Raw genomic sequence first — 15364 nt, 5'->3', positions numbered from 1 at the left:
TCATCACCACCAAATGACAGCAGAGTAACATAAAGTCAAATCCACGGTGTTATTTCGGGAGGTGTATTCCCATGCACCACTTCACACCCACACATGGGTATACGCTTCCTCATTTCGGCTGTTTTATGTTCTTCTCCTTATCCTCAGCCTCCACCACCACTATACCACCAGGGTGACCGTGGTCTGTGTTTCCATTATTGCAAGTTCCTCCGTCCTTATTTTTGTCAGCTTTTGCTTGGAAGGCATAAGCAAAGACTGTGGGAGACCCACTCCCCAATAATAGGAATAATATTTTTAAGATGCTGTACTGTCTGGCTCTTGTAAGGGGCATTAAAAGCATCTTGTTATACCACTCTAACCTCCACGTCTCTTCTGACGGGCATTAAAAGCGTCTTGTTAAGCTACTGGGACCTCCATGAGTCTTCGAACGGGCACTGCATTTCCTCCTAATTTTTTGAAGCTTTTGCTTGGAAGGCATAAGCAAATAATATGGGAGACCCACTCCCCAATAATGGGACTTATGTTTGTAATATGCTGTACTGCATGGCTCTTGTAAGGGGCATTGCAAGTTCCTCATAATTTTTGGAAAGCCTTACATTCACTGCTTAGGCTAACAGTGTACAGGAGACCCAGTTGGTATAAATGGAAAAAACGGTTTAGTTAAGGACCTCTGACCTCCATGTCATTTCCAAGGGGCATTGGAGTGCCTCAAAATTTTTGGTAGGCATTGCACTCACTGTATGCCCTATAACTGTGTAGCCGAACTGCTCCTTTTTGTTACAGAAACATATCCTACAAGACATATGTGGTTGACTGGCCTGATATTGATGTGAATGGTCCCTGTTCCTCCTGCTCCTTCTCCTTTGCCACTACCTCATCCATCATTTATAATCTGAAGCTTTTAATGGGAGTTATAGAACTGTGATAGTAGCAGGAAAACATCCAGAAATCCTCGGAGGAGGTAGGATATGCGCCAAAATGCTGACCACCTCAGGCCTAGCCGCTACTACATACATGCGCTTGCATTCCAAGAAAACAAAGCAGATGCTAACTTGTATCATCATCATCATCATGGTCCTCACCTTGGCACTCTCAACTCCCCTGATAGAGAAGCCAGGGCCCACCAGAGGAGTCTGGTTCTCTGGTTGTCTTGTCCAATGCTGCCCTAAAGCAGGCCGGGCTAAGAAAAGTGTGTGGGGGGAAGTTGACAGGAGAAATAGGGGCGGCTGGGGACCGTTTATGCAAGCAAGCAGTATGGTATTGCAGCCTGGGGGTGGGTGGGTGGCAGGCTGCATACTTGCGCTTGCATTGCAAGGAATGGGATAGGTACAATTGAACACTGCCCTGGGACAAGGACTTGAACGGGTATAGTTGCAAGTCTGCAACGACAGGTGCAGGGTGGGAGGCATCTTCGCATGTACCATGAACAGGGGTTTGGCATGCACACACTACAGCGGAATAGGCTGTCCTTCCCACTAAATGCACTGGGGAGGGCACAGGTAATGTTTTGGTATACGCGCTTAATCTTATGTATAAGGCACACAGGGACAAATAGGGGCGGCTGGGGACTGAGTATGAATACCTCGCTGCCGAAGCATCCATGAGGTAGTGGCCAGCTTCGGCCTCCTCCAAACTAAAAGACCCCATTTCAAGTGCAAGCTAGCAGTATGGCATTGCAGCCTGGGGGTGGGTGGGTGGCAGGCTGCACACTTATGCTTGCATTCCAAGAAAACAAAGCAGATGCTAACTTCTATCATCATCATCATGCTCCTCACCTTGGCACTCTCAACTCCCCTGATGGAGAAGCCAGGGCCCACCAGAGGAGTCTGGTTCTCTGGTGGTCTCGTCCAATGCTGCCCTAAAGCAGGCTGGGCTAAGAAAAGTGTGTGGGGGGAAGTTGACAGGAGAAATAGGGGCGGCTGGGGACCGTTTATGGACACCCGGCTGCCCCCAGGCGGCTGGGGACCGTGTGTGGACACCCGGCCGCGGGGCGGCTGGGGACCCAGTGTGGACACCCGGCCGCACCCTGGCAGCTGGGGACCGAGTGTGGACGCCCGGCTGCCTGGCGGCTGGGGACTGAGTATGGATTCCAGGCTGCCAACGCAGCCATGACGTGGTGGCCAGATTTCGCCTCCATATGCCTAAAAGGCCCAATTTCAAGTGAAAGCAAGCAAGCAGTATGGTATTGTAGCCTGGGGGTGGATGGGTGGCAGGCTGCATACTTGCGCTTGCATTGCAAGGAATGGGGAAGGTACAATTGAACAGTGCTCTGGGACAAGAACTTGCACGGGGATAGTTGCAAGTCTGCATCTTCTGACGCGGCAAGGATCACTTCTGATGGGCACACTTTTAGGCAGTGACCTGGGTGGCAGAGATGCTTCCAGGGGTATTCCCCATGCTGTTCCCATGTATTTTCAGCACTGTATGCATGTGTCACACAGCACATGGTCAGATAAGGTTGTAAAATGTTAAAATGACATTTCCCGGTGAATGCATTTGTCACGGTTGAAAGCAATACAAAAGTGCAAAAACGCATAAAAAATGCTTCTTGTTAACATAGCCCAAGGTGTGGAGGAGTATTTTTTTTGTGGGGGGGGTTATTTATTTTACCTTATACACAAGTCTTTACCCTGGAAAGGAAGTTCCTTAACATATTTCACAGGAAAGCAGTTTCAGTTTCATTTTTGAATGTTTTATTGTGAGCCCTTAAAAGTGGCTTAATACCTCTGACCACGTTGTTGACAGCAGTGACCTGGGCATCAGAAATGCTTCCTGGGGCGATCCCCATGCTGTCCCCATGTCATTTGAGCACTGTCACTATCGTTTTGGGCACTTGTTAGGCTTTTAAAAGACTGCCGTCAGTGCCGCGCCAAAAATGCTCAGGTCTCCCATAGACTAACATTGGGCTCGTTGCTCGGGTCGAGCACCCGAGTATCACGGCGAGCTCGGCCCGAGATTTGAGCACCCGAGCATTTTAGTGCTCGATCAACACTAGCGCACACGGCTACTGGTCCTCAAACCGGGCGGACCAATCGAAGCCCGGCGCGCCGTACACCCACTCAGGTGCCGGAGGTGGAGGCTCCGCGAGGGAAGCCAGCAGAAGGTTCCTGACTTCAGTGCCCGGGAGTGGAGGTTCCGGGAGGGCAACAAGTGGAAGGTCCTCAGTCAGTGCCCGGGGGTGGAGGTTCCGGGCTGAGCAGCTGCTCCAGGGAGGGCATGGCGGGGTACGGAGAGTGTTGGTGTAGGAGGCCCAGGAGCAGGTCGGCGCTTGCAGCGCCCGGGACAGGGGATTTCTTCCCACCTGCTCATGTGCTGCACACGGCTTCCTGGTATTCAGCGGGCTCTGCTGGGGTGCCGCTGCTGGCATCCTGTGCTGCTCTACGCCGTGCTGCAAACTTCTCCAACAGCTCGCTCCTCCACTTGGTAACCGCTGCTTGCTGGGCCCGTTCCACTTGTTGGCTCAGCTCCAGAATCTCACTCTGGAGGAACTCCGCATCCTCCGGGGATAACTTACTGGCTTCTCCCTCCAGGGTGAGGGGGGTCGCTTGCCACGGCAGCAGGCCAGAGGCGGAGGCTTGATCCTGGCTTCCGTCCATGCTGGCTGCCGGGTGCGGTCCGTCTAGACTGGTTAAGACCACACTCTGTCTCCATTCCTTCTCTACTCCTCCTCCTCTTTCGGGGGCGGTCCCATGGCAATCTGCTGTCGGTCACTCCTTGTGACGGTCTCCCTGCCTTGACGGACACATCTATGTGGACAGTCACAGTTGCAAGGGCAGGGTATGCTTTTGGCGCCATTCTGGGACCCGGCCCACGATGGGAGGTTCCATACTGTTGTCTTTGATCACGCACATAATGGCGCCTGTTCTTCTGGGGCGGGCACCACATTCAGTATCATTACACCGTTCTTTAGGCACACTTCACCCACCGATAACGGGTTGGTCACGTATCCTGTTCGTGACTCCAGAGCTGACGTGCCCCCTGGCAGCTGGGCCTATGGATGCCGGTATAGGGGATATCACCGTGGCTGGCCCGGTCCGTGACCCAGGGCGGTCAGTAAAAAGGGGAAGATATTGGAGGATCTGGGGAAAGGGTTTGTGACGCCACCTGTGGAATGCAGCCAAAGGGAGCTGCCGCTGCGGAGCAGTCCTCTGGAGCTGGTGTTACGGCAGCAGGGATGGTGTGGCTCTCCACAGATAGAGCTTGCTCCAGGGCGGTGTAAGGCGGTGAAAGTTGCGCTAGGCGTTGTAGTGCAGGGAGGGAAAGATGGCGCAGATAAAGAATGGACGGAGGCAGTGCGGTGCAGTCATCCGAGTCTTTACTCACAGTTCTTATGACAGTTCCATTGGTGCACTGTACAGTTGTCGGCCTCCCACATCGCACTGCGTTCACCAGGCAGGGGTTCAGCACTTCCTCAGGTAGATTAGGAGCACCTGACAGAACTCCACTTTCTGTGTTCCTAGCTAGACAGTCTTCACGCTGGGTCTTTCTCCCTCCTGCCCTGTGCTTCTCACTCTCAATCCCATTTGGGTGCTCTGAAGCCCCTCCTGTACGTTGGAGTTCCCGGACCTGCTTGTCCCTCACGGGGATTAGAATGAGGCTTCGGCAACTGACTATATAAGCCAGAAGCCTCCGGTTTTCCCAGCCAAGACCTGGAGTTACATGGCTGGACCAGGGGCCAGTCCCCTTCCTGCTGCTTACGATCCCGGTCTTCTGACAGATGCGGGGCATACGGGTGCCATCCTGCACTCGCCGTACCCCTTAGGATCCCTTCCTTAGATCGGAGCCTACTCCTCTGCTCCCCTCCTGGGCCTCTAGCACTGGGCCCTGCTTGTGGAGCAGAGCTCCTAAAGAGACACTGATCCCTGACTGTTCTCCACTGACTCCTCTACCGAACTCTCCTGCCACCCTAAAATGGCTTCCCTTTATATACCTACTACTATAGTGCTCCCTTAAACTATTTCCTCCACCCACATCCACTACTGGTTCCCCCTACCTCTGGGTTCCCCCTACTCCAGCCTGGGACAGGGCTCAGCAGTTGCGCTCATGCATGTTGCCCCTCCAGCCGGCCTGGAGCAGTGTAGTGTTGAATGCGGGTGTTGGGGTTCTGGGCAGCACGACCTCCTCACCTGAGAGAAGGAGACACCACACCACCTCTGGGTGAGGTGCACTATCTCTGTGGTGACTGAACCATCAGGGGCACCACAATTACAAGTCCCATTGTTTTCTGTTTGATTAAAGTGGGCTAATATCTGGCTAATCTAGCTGATCTAACAAATGTTCAGTTCAAATACCTGCTCCTTGTTCTCTAGGCACAAATTGCTTAGAGGCAGCAGATTACCCTCCTCCCCACAGAACACATGAGAACTCATCTGTATGTTGGGAGAGATGGCTGCTAGCCAAACAGTGTATGGCCAGGCCACAGCTATGCCACAAGGACTTGGCTGACTCCTTTTCAGTAGAGATGAGCGGTGTTCGACTCGAACTGTTCGCCAATCTCAACTTCGAGCTGTTTTGGGCGGTGTTCGAGCCGTTCGGCGAACACGAACAATTTGAAAATAATTCTGCTGTTCGAGGTTATGTTCGATAGCTGTTCGTGCACCAAAATCATAATTGGATTTTTTCTCAGTAATGCTGAAAATTAATGTTAATACGGAGTTTGAGTGTACAGCGGGGGGAGGGACAGGGGATGGATCTCTGAATAAATAATGAAGATCTCCATTTTTTTTTCTCTTTCCCGCATTTGCAGTGGGGAGGTGCAATCTGTCAGCCTATCAGCAGCGCACACACGGAGCGAACTGCTTTTTTTCACACAAGCAAGGGCATGTGTCATTGGCAGTGTATGTCACATGTCCTTGCCCTATAAGACCCAGCCATTTTCCCCGTCACCACCATTTTTTCACTGCTGCAGCTGCGTGTTAGACTGCACCGCTGTTGCTGTGTGCGCTATACTTTCAGTGTTAATTTCAAGCCAATTTTCGTACAAATCTACAGATAGCTTGGGAGTAGGGAATAGTTGTGATTGCAGTCCTTTTGAGGGCTAGATTATATCAGTTCCTATCACTTTTTGCCAGGCAGGTCTGTGCCAGTGCTGTGCAAGTTTTTTTCACAGCATTTGGCTAAATCTAGCAAAGCAAATCCTTTTTGGCCTCTTGCAGTGTGTTAGTCAGTGGAGTAGCCTCTGTGTTGCAAGCTACACCACCTGTGTATAGAATACAATTTTTTTTTACTGCACCTAGTGAAGGAAAACCTTTTGGGCATAGCATCATTCTATTAGTCCATCTATACTTGCCTACACCAGGTTGGAAATTCAAAATAATTTTTATCTGCATCTAGCCCAGCCAATACTTTTGGGCTAATACCACAGTTTGGCCACTCAGCTCTGCTTGGTTCCCATTCATTGTTTTTGTGCAAACAACTCCAGAGTTGTCAATTAGTTAACCACCAAAATGAGTGGAAAAAGGCCTGCTGCTGGTGGAAAGGGGAATAGGCATGTTGGGAAGGGAAAAAAAGGTTGTGCCCGTGGGGTAGGTGTAAAAGCAACAGTAACATCTGCATAAGAAAGACCATCTTCCAGCCAAACTAAGATGTCTACTTCTTTTAGCGGACAATGTGATAAGATCCCTTTCTTACGGCCATGCCAATCGCTACAAATTCCAGATGAGGCACAAAAACAGCAGGTGCTTCAACGGATATCAAGTGCTCCTTCAAGTGGGCTCTCCTCCACCTCAACTTCAACATCACAAATACTCCAGTCCTCAGAGGTGTCACCCCAATCGCACTTGCTTCCTCACAGCTCCCAAGTCTCCAGCTGCCCGTCTGAGTATGGGGTAGAACAGATGGTTGAGTCTGCAGAGCTGTTTACTCATACTATAGCCTAGGAATCAGAGGTCGGCTCCAGAGCTTCTGTAAATCCAGACGAGGAAATGATCTGCACTGATGCCCAGAATCTTTGAGTCGGATCCAGGACAAGACACAGAAGGTTCTGACCATAATGTAGACCCTCGTTCCCAAACTGTAACTCCTGTTGGTGGAGACAATGAGGAAGACTATGATGAGACTCAAATACCTGATTGGAGCGACAACTTTAGTTTTTTGTCAGGGCAGGAAGAGGTTGGCTCTGAGGACGACGGGTGTGATAACACTCAGGGTGATGATGATGAGGTTGGAGATCCCACTTACTGTCAACCCACAGTCAGCCAAGAGATGAGGTCAGCAGAGGAGGTGGAGGAGGATGCTAGTGACGACGTCAGGTTGCGCCTTCCTGGACAGAGACATAGTACTGGAAGCACGTCAACAACTGCATCCTCAAACACAACTCTGCCTCTGACCACAAGTCGTGGTGGCTCTTCAGGTCGCATGGGTGCTAAGCCTTGCATAGCCTGGGCATTTTTTCAGATCGATAAGGATGACCCAACTTGTGTTATCTGTAACATTTGTCAGCAAAAGCTAAGTAGAGGCCAGAAAATACATAGTTTGAGTACTTCATGCATGAACCGGCACATGGATATGAAGCATAAGTTGCAGTGGGAAGCTCACTGTGCTAAAATGCGGCCTAGCCGGCCGGGCCAACCACCGTCTGCCACATCTTGTGCATCCGTGGCCTCTTCATCCTCTGTGACTGGGGGGACAGCAGTCACACCTGTTTTGGGACGCAGACCTGCCACCTCTTTACCCGCAACAGCCAGCGTGATTGGCAGGTCATCATTTTCTTTGGAGGTGGAAACACCAGCTGGTGTTCAGCGCTGTCCGACATCGATAGCACCACCTCTGGATCAAGGCAACCTAACATGTCCACCTGCATCTTCATCACAGACCGGCAGTTTGCCGGGGACACCCTTCTCAACCCGTCTAAGCACAACAACCAGCCCTCGGGCCCTCAGATGTGGACAAGTAAAAGACCATTTCCTCCTAGCCATGAGAAAGCTAAGAGGTTGAATTTCACCATCTGTAAGCTTTTGGCTACAGAAATGCTGCCTTTCCGCCTGGTGGACACAGAGGATTTTCGAGACCTTATGTCCGTCGCAGTGCCCCAGTACCCGATGCCCAGTCGGCACTACTTCTCAAAGAAAGGTGGGCCTGCGCTCCTCCACCAGCATGTCGCATACAACATCACCGCTTCTTTGAGAAACTCTGTGTGTGACAGGGTGCATTTCACCACAGACACTTGGACGAGTAGGCATGGACAGGGGCGTTACATGTCGCTGACTGAGCACTGGGTAACTATGGTGACAGCAGAACAAGGGGCTGCTGTCCAAGTCTTGCCGTCCCCACGAGTTGTGCGTCAATCCTCTTTATCTCGAAGTTCCTCCACTGCTTCTGCCTCCTCAACCTCCTCTCCGTCCTCCACCTGCACCCAAAGCCTGTCTGGTCATGCCACAAGCTTTCTAACTGCGCAGAAGGGATCCTGCACACCTCCTTACTATGCTGGCAGCAGGGCTCAACGTCATCAGGCGGTTTTTACTTTAAAATGTCACACAGCTGAGGAGTTGTGGTCAGCTCTGGAGAACCAGTTTCATGAATGGTTGTCTCCACTGGACCTGAAACCAGGGAAGGCCGTGTGCGCCAATTCTGCAAACCTGGGTGCGGCCCTTCGCCGGGGCAATGTCACACACGTGCCTTGTATGGCTCACGTGTTGAACCTGGTTGTCCAGCAATTTTTAGCCCACTATCCCGGACTAGATGGCCTTCTGCAGAGGGCACGGTCGCTGTGTGCTCACTTCCGCCATTCGCATCCCGCAGCTCAGCGACTTACATCTCTACAGAAGCCGTTGGGCCTGCCACTTCACCGGCTAAAATGCGATGTGCCTACCCGGTGGAATTCAACTCTGCACATGTTGCAGCGACTGTGGCAGCACCGACAAGCCCTGGTGCAATACGTTCTGATGTATAGCCTGGGCCAACGAGATCCAGAGGTGGGGCAAATCACGCTGGAGGAGTGGTCTCAGATCAGGGACCTATGCACCCTTCTGCACAGTTTTGAAATGGCGACGAAGATGTTTAGTGCTGACGATGCCATTATCAGCATGACTATTCCGGTGATTTACATGCTGGAGCACATGTTAAACAGAATTCGGAGTCAGGTGGTGGCACAAGAGGAGGTGGAGAAAGTAGAGGAGGAGGAGTTGTATGCGGAAGGGCTAACATCTGCAAGGTCCAGACGGTCGGCAGCACCAAGGCGGCAGGCATGTGAGGGTGAGGGAGATGGTTTTACCAGGGTGCATGGTAGCAGCCAAACTAGTGAGGAAGGTGCAGGAGCCCAGGAAGAAGTGGAGGACGAACTGATGGAAGACTCATCAGATGAGGGAGACCTTGATCACATTTCTGTTGTGCGAGGTTGGGGAGAGAGGGCAGAGGAAGGAAGCATTATTGTTACCTCGCCACCAACACAACAGGGACTTGGTGCTCCTGGATGCGCAAGACACATCAGTGCCTTCTTGCTGCACTACCTGCAACATGACCCTCGAATTGTGAGAATTAGAAATAATCCTGACTACTGGGTTGCCACACTCTTAGATCCCCGGTTCAAAAGTAAATTTGCAGAAATTATTCCTGCCATAGAAAGAGATGCACGCATGCAGGAGTATCAGCAGAGACTGTTTCAGAATCTTACATGTGCTTTTCTACAAAACACTAGTGGTGCACGTAGTGAATCTCAGTTCCAACTTGCCAACCGTGGGACCGTCGAGTGTTCAGCACTCAAAACGTAACAGACACAGTATCTGCTGGTAACATCAATTTTGCGGAATCATTTCACCACTTTTTTAGCCCATCCTTTGCAAGGCCACAGGAGACAAGAAGTCTGACATAGTCAACGCCTAGAGACGATGGTACAGGAGTATCTCTAAGTAAACATTGAAGCCATGACTGTGTCACTGGACCCCTGCTCTTTTTGGGCTTTCAATCTGAATAAATGGCCGGAGCTCACCACTTACGCCTTGGAGATCTTGTCATGCCCCGCAGCCAGCGTTCTATCTGAATGTGTGCTCAGCGCTGCTGGTGGTGTGCTGACAGATAAGCGCACGGGGCTCTCCACTGATAATGTAGACCGACTCGCGTTCATAAAGATGAACAAATCATGGATCCGGAACGACTTTTCTACCCCTGTGTCATCCTGGGGAGAGTAAAGCTTGAGGATTTGTTAAAATCACCTCACCAACCGTTTTAAGCTTTCAAATTACTAATCATGTTTATCTGTATCTTGGCTGGAAAATAATTTGGGCCTTGTAGCAGTTTGCAGTACTGATTCTATTAGGCCATCTATACTAAGCTCCACCAGCTTTCAAATTAATAATAATTTTTTGCTGCATCTAGCCCGGAAAATAATATTGGGGCTCCTAGATGCGCAAGACACAGGAGTGCCTTCTTGCTGCACTACCTGCAACATGACCCTTAGATTGTCAGAATTCAAAATAATCCTGACTACTGGGTTGCCACACTCTTAGATCCCCCACACTCTTCGATCAACCTTTTCATTTTAATAAAGAACAAAAAATGGTCATTTTTGAAATTATAAGCATTAGCAGGTTATTACAAACTGAAATCAAACAGTTTTCAACTCAAAACTTTATTCTAGGTGATGCTACATTTGCACATAGGACCCCTTGTTCGAAAGGAGCTTCTGAACTCTCTCGTCCATTGAATTTGTCAGGTTTTGGATGGTTAGACGGGAGAGGTCTCTATGAATACGAATTCCAAAGTATTTGATACCCTGTGAGGGCCAGGCAAAGGGAAAGTTGGACTGGATGGAATCCTGTATGGATTTGGGGAGGGAGTCATCGAGGGCCTCAGACTTCGCTGCATTAATTTTAAAATTTGACTATGTAACAAAGTGATCTATTTCAGCCATAACAGCAGGGATGGATATATGTGATTGAGTGATATATACTAGGACATCATCAGCAAATGCAGAGCACTTGTACTTTGTGCCTGCCACCTCAATCCACCTAATATTGGGGTTATGGCGAATTGATGAGAGCAGGTGCTCCATCACTAGGATGTATAAGAGAGGGGACAGAGGACATCCCTGCCTTGTCCCATTGGTGATTATGAAAGGTGATGAAAATGTTCCATTCATCTTCAGCCTAGGTGACGTATTGCTATACAGGGCCGTGATTTTGCCTATAAAAGGGTCCCCTAGACCCCTACCCCAAGCTTTTTAAGAGAATAATATATGGCGTGCCAGGAGACTCTATGGAATGCTTTCTCAGCATCCAACGAGAGTATCTAATTACAAATTTTTAACTGCATCTAGCCCAGGAAATACTTTGGACCTAGTAGCAGTGTCTGCTAGTCAGCAGATTGTCCCAACTGTTAATCAAGCTGCACCACCTGTAGTTTGGACACTTAATTTTTTCAAAGGAAATGCCTCGGGCCCCCGGGACACTCAGTGAAGAGCATCGGGGAGGCACCCCAAGGCACAGGGCCTGGGACTGGCGGTAGGACGCCTTGCGGTGGACCGCCGAGCTCGATCTTATAAAAGCTTTTTAACTGCCGCAGCTTTAGTGGACGCTACTAGAGCTGGAATTCCCGCGGCTGCTGGCATCAGACTTGCCCTCCAATAGATCCTTGTAAAAGGATTTAAAGTGTACTCATTCAAATTACAGAGACAATTTAAATTAAAAAAGCTTAGACCTGCCTCCACCGCAGGGGGGCTCGCTCGACCCACCAGCGGACAGGCACCAGTATTGGGAGAGGGGGGCTGGCCGTCAGGGTCCACTGCAGCTCTGGCACAAACCCGGTGACACGGAGGTCGCACGGGCAGGAACGGACTGGCTGTGTTAGCTTCGCATTTTTTGGGCATTAGAAGGGCATGACATGCCTATTTCTGTGTCTCCCCCTCCTTTTACTCCTCCACCTCTTTTCTTTTCGCATGACTATATGTATTTGTCACTTTTCCATGTGTTAGTTGTGTCTTCTGAGCAGTTTGTCAGCTTTTGGACACCTTTTGAAGGTGTTTTCTATGTGTTTTTGTTTGCCTGCCATTGGTTTTAACAGTGTTCGAAGGTGTTCGGCGAACATACGGGTGTTCGACGAACCGAACTCGAACACTACAGGGGTGGCTCAACACTACTTTTCAGATCCTATATGGAGAACCTAATGGTAAACCCTGGATAAATGAAGCTTGTGACCTGGTTCCTGTTCCCCACTAGGTTTCTGGCACTTCTGATAAGACAGACGAGCAGCAGTACCCCGACACTGAGAAGTTTGTTCCCTACAATCCTGCAGGTAACTTTTCCACACTTTGCTGTACCTATTGCCTGCCATTAGCCACTGGCCATTACATTTAATTTTGAACATCAGAATCAATTCTAATACTTGCATCTGAAGCTGGATGGGGTTAGTGAATTTGTCACCAGGATTTTGCTGCCCCATCTGAGAGCAGGGTGATTTAGGGGCAGAGACCCTGATTACAGTGATGGATCGCTTGGTGCAGTTCAGAGTAAGGCTGGGTTCCCATGCTGTGGAAATGAAGCAGAAATTTTCTGCTTCATTTCTGCATGTCCTCTCCCAGATAAACGCATGCGGAATTGCCTTGAGTTTTTAATTGCACTGCAAAGGCAATTCCGCTTGCGGAAACGCAAAATGAATGAACATGCTGCGGATTTTTCCCCGCAGCAAAAACGCTGCGGAAAAAACTGCGGCATGGGCATTGAACTTGCGTAATCACATTGGGGACCATGGGGGGCGGATAACATAGCGTTAAACAAGCCTTTACGCTGCGGAAATTCTGCAGCACATCCGCTTGAAAAACGCTACGTGGGCACATACCCTAACTGTGTCTGCTGCAGATCTACAAATTCTCTGAATGCTGGGCTCTGTATAACCCCACCCACACCACTGATAGGCAGAAAGCTACCAATGCACAGTGTACAGAGCTATTCATCAGTTGTGGGGACAGGGTTGGACTTCATGGCAGCAGCTTTACTAGTCCTCTGGTGGCAGTCTCCTGCTGGTGGAGGATCACTTATCAAAACTACATCAGTCAGCCCAGAGAGCAACACGTCGCTGGAATTGGGGATCTTTGTCCCCACGTTGTGCTGTGCTCAGATCAGGTGGCAATAAACCTGGTGACATTCCCTTTGTCAGGCAAAATGTATTTTTGTCCTAGTTTTAAAAATGTTGAAAGGACAGCCAGAGATGTCTTAAATCTCCGCCCCCTGTTCACTTGGAAGGGACCTCCATAGAACTCTACTCTTGCTTCCCCCAAACAAGGAATTTTTCTAACCGCCATAAACCTCAGCCCAGGGCAAGAATACTGGTTTACACTGGATTTCCCCTCCAAAGCCCGATTGTGTAACTGTACAAACCTTTAATGTCAAGTTTAATAATGCACATGACTGTCACAAACACATGGACCTCATTTTTGGGATGCTCGCCTTTTTCCAGTTATGATGGTGTATCTTTCATAACTGGGAAACCAGCAGAAACCTAGGAAATGGTTTCTGGACTTCTGAACGTCATAGAAATATCATATTTGATATCAATCTCTGTCAATATTGGTGGCTGCAAACTTGCCTTTGGAAGTGCATTGAGGTGAAGGGTGCATTGCTGGAAAAGGGGGAAAAAAAACAAACAAAACCTCTTTAAATCTCTTAATTTGCGAGTGTGAACGAGCTGAGTGTGACCAGAGCGTAAGTGCGAACGAAAGTAAGTGTGTGACTTATTTTTCAGTGACTTGGATTCAGGAAGTTTGGAAGGGAGGACTTTGGACTGAATTGCTGTCTGTATTTCATTAATTCTTTGCTTTTCTTTTTACTTAACATTCTGTCTATTGCAATCCCCATTAGGAAATGAGCTCCATTATTGACAATGCTATCCAGTGTACATCTTGCCACATGTATGCAATCCTTGAACAGCCGGTCGGGGTTGTTTACTGCTGCGCGAGATGTGAGCACGTTGTGCGTTTGGAAGCCCAGATACTGGATCTAAATGAGCAGCTGGCAACACTGAGATCCATTGACAACATGGAAAGGAGTCTGCTGCTCACTGAGCAGCAGCTCACTGGGGTAGATGTGGGGGAGGGTGGTAGTCTGGAGCTGCAGGACAGTGAGGCCATTAGATGGGTGACAGTTAGAAGGGGGGGCTAGAGGGAAGAGTGCAAGGGAGGCTAGTCCTGATCTGGCACACCCCAATAAGTTTGCAAAGTTGGCAGATGAGGGAAGTGATGGTACAGGGGTAGCACTGCTGCAGCAAGGCATGTCTCCTGAAAGCCGGAGGAGTGTCAGCTCCAGTAAAGAGGGAAATAGGAGAGTAGGGCAGGCCAGGCAGGTGCAGGTAGTGGGGGACTCAATTATTAGGGGAACAGATAGGGCAATCTGTCACAGACAGGGATCATCAAACAGTGTGCTGCCTACCTGGCGCTCAAGTCCTGCACATCGCTGATCAGGTTGACAGATTACTGGGAGGGGCTGGTGAGGACCCAGCGGTCATGGTGCACATTGGCACAAATGACAAAGTTAGAGGTAGGTGGAAGGTCCTTAAAGATGATTTCAGGGAATTAGGCTGCAAGCTGAAAGCAAGGACCTCCAAGGTGGTATTCTCTGAAATACTACCGGTACCACGTGCCACGCCAGAGAGGCAATGGGAGATTAGGGAGATAAATAAGTGGCTCAAGAACTGGTGTAGGAAGGAGGGATTTGGGTTCCTGGAGAACTGGGCCGACTTCTCAGTTGGCTACAGACTCTACGCTAGGGACCGGCTGCACCTTAATGGGGAGGGTGCAGCTGTGCTGGGGGAGAAAATGGCTAGAAGGTTGGAGGAGTGTTAAAACTAGGGATTGGGGGGGGAGGGTATTCATTTTATAGGTGGGGAAGATAGTGCAGATAGTGACCTGGGCACAAATAAAGAAATTGGGGGTGGGGTTAGAACAGTCAATAAAGTAAGAAGGAATAGAGGTACAGAGAGATACATAAAATGCATGTACACTAATGCCAGAAGCCTCACCAACAAAATGGAGAAATTAGAATTAATTTTGTTGGAAAATAATTATGACATGGTAGGAATATCTGAGACGTGGCTGGACGAGAGCCATGACTGGGCAGCTAATTTACAGGGCTATAGTCTGTTCAGAAATGACCGTACAAACAAGCGAGGGGGGGGGGGGGGGTGTTTATATGTAAAATCATCCTTAAAACCTGTCTTGCGGGAGGATATATGTGAATCTAATGAAAATGTAGAGTCCCTGTGGGTGGAGATAAGGGAAGGGGGAAAAAATAATAAATTACTGATAGGGGTTTGTTATAAGTCTCCAAAAATAATGGAAGTAGCGGAGAATATCCTCGTAAAGCAAATAGATGAAGCAGCGACTCAAGGAGAAGTCATTATTATGGGAGACTTCAACTACCCTGAAATACGTTGGGGGACA

The sequence above is a fragment of the Phyllobates terribilis genome, unplaced genomic scaffold (genome assembly GCF_046119375.1).
Source record: "Phyllobates terribilis strain yellow unplaced genomic scaffold, ASM4611937v1 Scaffold_203__1_contigs__length_3528282, whole genome shotgun sequence".
NCBI classification, from domain to species: Eukaryota; Metazoa; Chordata; class Amphibia; order Anura; family Dendrobatidae; genus Phyllobates; species Phyllobates terribilis.
The sequence above is the reverse complement of the archived record's forward strand: the minus strand, read 5'-3'. Positions refer to the sequence as shown.